Below are 6,000 nucleotides of genomic sequence, written 5' to 3'. Positions count from 1 at the left end.
TTCACCAGCACCATCTCATCGAAAACACTAGTTCATCTCTTGTATCCAATCTTTGTCTCAAAATCTCAGATTGGTACCTGTGGGTTGCTAGTAGTGTTGATTACTCCTTGTTGCTGATGCTAGTTGGTTTATTTGGTGGAAGATAATACATTCAGATTCTTCATGCATATTAATACCCCTCTAATTATGAACATGAATATGATTTGTGAGTAGTTATGTTTGTTCCTGAGGACATGGGAGAAGTCTTGCTATAAGTAGTCATGTGAATTTGGTATTCGTTCGATATTTTGATGAGATGTATGTTGTCTTTCCTCTAGTGGTGTTATGTGAACGTCGACTACACGACACTTCACCATTGTTTGGGCCTAGAGGAAGGCATTGGGAAGTAATAAGTAGACGATGGTTTGCTAGAGTGACAGAAGCTTAAACCCTAGTTTATGCGTTGCTTCGTAAGGGGCTGATTTGGATCCATATGTTTCATGCTATGGTTAGGTTTACCTTAATACTTCTTTTGTAGTTGCGGATGCTTGCAATAGGGGTTAATCATAAGTGGGATGCTTGTCCAAGGAAGGGCAGTACCTAAGCACCGGTCCACCCACATATCAAATTATCAAAGTAACGAACGCGAATCATATGAGCGTGATGAAAACTAGCTTGACGATAATTCCCATGTGTCCTCGGGAGCGTTTTCCTTCATATAAGAGTTTGTCCAGGCTTGTCCTTCGCTACAAAAAGGGCCATCTTGCTGCACCTTATTTACTTTCATTACTTGTTACCCGTTACAAATTACCTTATCACAAAACTATATATTACCGATAATTTCAGTGCTTGCAGAGAATACCTTACTGAAACCTCTTGTCATTTCCTTCTGCTCCTCGTTGGGTTCGACACTCTTACTTATCGAAAGGACTATGATAGATCCCCTACACTTGTGGGTCATCATTTTCCTTCGAGATCATAATGCTTTTTCGGGGAGATGATTCCTTCCCTGACCTTTTTTCCAGCACACTACGCAAATCGTTCTCCCTTCTTTCTTCTATAACTTGGCGCAGGTCTTTTTCCTTCCCTGCATTTTATGTGGGCTTTGGACCTCTTCCTACTCTCGTCCCTTTTGCTTCATCCCACCAGTGTGGGAGTCCGCCGAGGGTGTTGCCTACCTCTTGAGCACTGTGTTGGTTTTCCCTTGAAGAGGAAAGGGTGATGCAGTAAAGCAGCGTAAGTATTTCCCTCAATTTTTGAGAATCAAGGTATCAATCCAGTAGGAGGCCACACACGAGTCCCTCGCACCTACACAAACAAACAAGAACCTCGCAATCAACGCGATAAAGGGGTTGTCAATCCCTTCACGGTCACTTACGAGAGTGAGATCTGATAGAGATGATAAGATAATATTTTTGGTATTTTGTGATAAAGATGCAAAGTAAATAAAAGGCAATAGAAAATAACAAAGTATTGGAAGATTAATATGATGGAAAATAGACCCGGGGGCCATAGGTTTCACTAGTGGCTTCTCTCAAGATAGCATAAGTATTTGCGATGGGTAAACACTGTCGAGCAATTGATAGAATTGAGCATAGTTATGAGAATATCTAGGTATGATCATGTATATAGGCATCACGTCCGAGACTAGTAGACCGACTCCTGCCTGCATCTACTACTATTACTCCACACATCGACCGCTATCCAGCATGCATCTAGAGTATTAAGTTCATGAAGAACAGAGTAACACATTAAGAAAGATGACATGATGTAGAGGGATAAACTCATGCAATATGATATAAACCCCATCTTTTTATCCTCGATGGCAACAATACAATACGTGCCTTGCTACCCCTACTGTCACTGGGAAAGGACACCGCAAGATTGAACCCAAAGCTAAGCACTTCTCCCATTGCAAGAAAGATCAATCTTGTAGGCCAAACCAAACTGATAATTCGAAGAGACTTGCAAAGATAACCAATCATACATAAAAGAATTCAGAGGAGATTCAAATATTGTTCGTAGATAATCTTGATCATAAACCCACAATTCCTCGGATCTCGACAAACACACCGCAAAAGAAGATTACATCGAATAGATCTCCACAAGAGAGGGGGAGAACATTGTATTGAGATCCAAAAAGAGAGAAGAAGCCATCTAGCTAATAACTATGGACCCGAAGGTCTGAGATAAACTACTCACACTTCATCGGAGAGGCCTTGGAGATGATGTAGAGGCCCTCCATGATCAATGCCCCCTCCGGCGGAGCTCCGGAAAAGGCCCCGAGATGGGATCTCTCAGGTAGAGAAAGTTGCGGCGGTGGAATTAGGTTTTTGGCTCCGTATCTGGTAGTTTGGGGGTACGTAGGTATATATAGGAGGAAGAAGTACATCGGTGGAGCAACGAGGGGCCCACGAGGGTGGAGGGCGCGCCCAGGGGGTAGGCGTGCCCCCCTACCTCGTGCCTTCCTCGTTGATTGCTTGACGTAGGGTCCAAGTCCTCTGGATCACGTTCGTTCCGAAAATCACGTTCCCGAAGGTTTCTTTCCGTTTGGACTCGGTTTGGTATTCCTTTTCTGCGAAACTCTGAAATAGGCAAAAAACAGCAACTCTGGGCTGGGCCTCTGGTTAGTAGGTTAGTCTCAAAAGTAATATAGAAGTGTATAATGAGGCCCAATAATGTCCAAAACAGAATATAATATGGCATGAAGCAATCAAAATTATAGATACGTTGGAGACGTATCAAGCATCCCCAAGCTTAATTCCTGCTCGTCCTCGAGTAGGTAAATGATAAAAACAAATTTTTTGATGCGGAATGCTACTTGGCATGGTTTTTAATGTAACCCTCTTAATTGTGGTATGAATATTCAGATCTGAAAGATTCAAGATAAAAGTTTAATATTGACATAAAAATAATAATACTTCAAGCATACTAACTAAGCAATTATGTCTTCTCAAAATAACATGGCCAAAGAAAGTTCATCCCTACAAAGTCATATGGTTTGGTTATGCTCCATCTTCGTCACACAAAATACTCAAATCATGCAGAACCCCGGTTTCAGCCAAGCAATTGTTTCATACTTTAGAATTTTCAAACTCTTTCAACTTTCACGCAATACATGAGCGTGAGCCATGGACATAGCACTATATGTGGAATAGAATATGGTGGTTGTGGAGAAGACAAAAAAGTAGAAGATAGTCTCACATCAACTAGGCGTATCAACGGGCTATGGAGATGCCCATTAATAGATATCAATGTGAGGAGTAGGGACTGCCATGCAACAGATGCACTAGAGCTATAAATGTATGAAAGCTCAACAAAATGCAACTAAGTGGGTGTGCATCCAACTTGCTTGCTCATGAAGACCTAGGGCATTTGAGGAAGCCCATTGCAGGAATATACAAGCCAAGTTCTATAACGAAAAATTCCCACTAGTATATGAAAGTGACAAAACAAGAGACTCTCTATCATGAAGAACATGGTGCTACTTAGAAGCACAAGTGTGGAAAAAGGATAGTAGCATTGTCCCTTTTTATTTTCTTCTTTTTTTGGGCCTTCTTTTTTTGGCCTTTCTCTTTTTTTTGGGACAATGCTCTATGAATGATGATCATCACACTTTTATTTATTTACAACTCAATGATTACAACTCGTACTAGAACAAAGTGTGACTCTATATGCATGCCTCCGGCGGTGTACCGGGATGGGAAATGATTCAAGAGCGACATGTATGAAAGAATTATGAACGCTGGCTTTGCCACAAATACTATGTCAACTACATGATCATGCAAGGCAATATGACAATGATGAATGTGTCATGACAAACGGAACGGTGGAAAGTTGCATGGCAATATATCTCGGAATGACTATCACTACAGGAATCAGCTACTTTGCCGTCTGCCACGGGAGACGGCAAAGGCAAGGATGGCGGACGGCAAAAGGCTCCGGCAAAGTAGGCTACGGTAAAGAGCTTCTTTGCCGTCTGCTTTCTGAAGCGGACGGCAAAGGGGCCTTTGCCATCAGCGGCGGACGGCAAAGAAAGCCGACGGCAATAAATTCGCTGTTAGTCCGTTAGGCGTCTAACGGCAGCCTTTGCCGTCCGCCGCTGACGGCAAAGAGCATCAAGCCTTTGCCGTCTGCCACTGTAGGCAAACTGACCAAATGGGTCAGCTGCCAGGAAGCATAGGTGGTTGCCACATGGCTTCTTTGCCGTCCGCGGCGGACGGCAAAGAGCCCGTTGCCGTCGGTGGCAGACGGCAAAGGGCCTGCATTGCCTCTTTTTCTGTTTTTTTCTTATACCCAACCATTTTCACAGCAAATAGATGATACATATATATTTTTCACATGGCAAGTTCACAACAAACATATGATATATCCAACACATATAATTTCATCATACATGCATAGTTCCATCAACCATACATAGCAAGTTCCACATACATGCATCCAACCATACATATTACGATAGTGTCATCCTACCATACATGCATAGTTCATCGATACAAAAGAAACATAGTTCATCCAAACAAGCACTCCATCTATAAAAGCACAAATGGAAACGAAGCACTCCATCCATGCAAGCTTCCATGAATTAAATCAAATCTGCAAAATGATAAACAAGATGTTAGAAAAAGAAGAAGAAAATGAAGAAGAAGAAGAAGAAGAAGACTATAAGAAGTAAGCATACTTAAGTAAAATGGAGCTAACCTAGAAGAAAATGAAGAAGAAGAAGAAGACAAGAAGAATACTAGAAGAAGACTAGAAGAATACTAGAAGGAGAAGAAGACTATAATTAACTTATTATGTAAACTTGGTCATTTTGTGCTAACATAAGTAATTTTGGAGTTAACCTATAGGAAACTAAGCATATTAGAGATAACTTAGCATATTAGAGCCAACTTAGGTAAAATGGAGCCAACCTAGCTAATTATGCCATCTTTGAGTGAACTAAGCATATTAGAGCTAACTTATAGCTAACTTATGTCATTTTGGAGAAGAAGAAGAAGACTATAATTAAGCTTATTATGTAAACTTGGTCATTTTGTGCTAACATAAGTAATTTTGGAGCTAACCTATAGGAAACTAAGCATAGTAGAGATAACTTAGCATATTAGAGCCAACTTAGGTAAAATGGAGCCAACCTAGCTAATTATGCCATCTTTGAGTGAACTAAGCATATTAGAGCTAACTTATAGCTAACTTATGCCATTTTGGAGAAGAAGAAGAAGAAGAAGAAAATGAAGAAGAACAAGAAGAATATATGACATTTATGAGCTAATTTAGGTGAAATTGATCCTTTGTGAGCTAACCTAGGTGAAATGGATCGTTTATGAGCTAATCTAGGTAAAATGGGTCATTTTAGAGCTAACTTGGGTAAAATGCATCATTTTGGAGCTAACCTAGCTAAGATGGGTCATTTTGGAGCTAATCTAGGTAAAATGGGTCATTTTAGAGCTAACATAGGTAAAATGGATCATTTTGGAGCTAGTCTAGGTAAAATGGGTCATTTTAGAGCTAACTTGGGTAAAATTGATCATTTATGAGCTAACTAAGGTAAAATGGGTCATTTTAGAGCTAACTTGGGTAAAATGGATTGTTTATGAGCTAACTAAGCTAATTATGCTAAGTCTAGGTCATTGTGGTAAGCATATTGGAGGAAATAAGGCTAAGTCTAGGTCTTTATGCATTTGTTAAGCAAAACACTAGAGAAACTTACCATGATCATGGAGGTGTAGGAGCGGGCAGGCTCGTGCCGGTAGCTGGAGAAGGATCGTGCGATGCTTGTCTGGAGTTACACTGCACCAAAGATCATTTCCAATGTCTCGTTAGCATGATGACACTCAAATGTTAAGACTAGCAAGTAATGTCCATTCAAATTAAACTCACCGTGGTCCCAGGAGCAATCACTGGCATCGGCGGAGCGGTCTGACCGGTCTTCTCGCACACAGACTGCACATTTGGTTTTGACGAATCAGTCATACTAGTTAGTAATGAGACAAGCACTACATGAATGTTTTGGCTAAT

This window comes from Aegilops tauschii, chromosome 5 (genome assembly GCF_002575655.3).
Source record: "Aegilops tauschii subsp. strangulata cultivar AL8/78 chromosome 5, Aet v6.0, whole genome shotgun sequence".
NCBI lineage: Eukaryota > Viridiplantae > Streptophyta > Magnoliopsida > Poales > Poaceae > Aegilops > Aegilops tauschii.
The sequence above is the reverse complement of the archived record's forward strand: the minus strand, read 5'-3'. Positions refer to the sequence as shown.